The sequence below is a fragment of the Prionailurus bengalensis genome, chromosome C1 (genome assembly GCF_016509475.1).
Source record: "Prionailurus bengalensis isolate Pbe53 chromosome C1, Fcat_Pben_1.1_paternal_pri, whole genome shotgun sequence".
NCBI lineage: Eukaryota > Metazoa > Chordata > Mammalia > Carnivora > Felidae > Prionailurus > Prionailurus bengalensis.
In genome coordinates, this window is record NC_057345.1 from 7064423 (window position 1) to 7065283 (window position 861).

The following is an 861-nucleotide window of genomic DNA, read 5'->3' on the forward strand; positions in this document are numbered from 1 at the left end:
ATACAACATACGGAGGGATTTTTGTTTGTTTTCCTGTTTAGGGGACAAGTGTGATAAGAGGCGTGGGTTCTCCTTGATGACCAAGGTAGAGACTGAGCCAGAGGGATGATTTACGGTCATCTGCTTGATCAGAGGATGCGCTTTCTCTTTCCGCCACCCTGAGGGTCTCTGCACAGGGTGGAAGGAAGCGTTTCCTCAGGGTCAGCGTGCATGGTAGTGGTAGGATTGCTGATTTTCTTTTTTTGTTTTGTCTTGTTTGTTTGTTTGCTTGTTTTTAAGATTGCTGTTTTTCTTACCCCAACCTCTGCTTCACTTCCGTCCGAGCCCAGAGGCCACTATATTGTGAAACGGGCTCCTTTAACATTTACTTCTGGGTGTCACAGGACGTCCCCTCCACCGCCGTGCTCCTGCCCGCCCCCACAGGCCTCATGATCTGAAACATCCTCCACGGCTTCCACGCAGCTGTGAGGATGTCCAGTGTCTGCCTCTGAAATCTGTATCTAGTTTACCAGGTAGACTCGTGCCGCTTGAGCTTCATACTGCCAACACTTCCTGTGTGCTGGGTCTGTGTGAGTCCTAAAGAAACGAGGCACAGTTGGGTGCTGTGTAAATGATAAACCCAAGGCCTGATCAAAGCCTGTGCCCCTCACGCCTTTGTGTCTTATGTAGCACACTCCTTTTTTTTTTTTTTTTTTTTTTTTAATTTTTCAAAGTCTATTTTGAGAGAGAAAATCCCATTCAGGCTCTGCACAGTCACTGCAAAACCTGACTTAGGGCTCGAACCCATGAACCGTGAGATCATCATCTGAGCCCAAATCAAGAGTTGGGCACTCAACTGACTGAGACACCCTGAGGCACCCG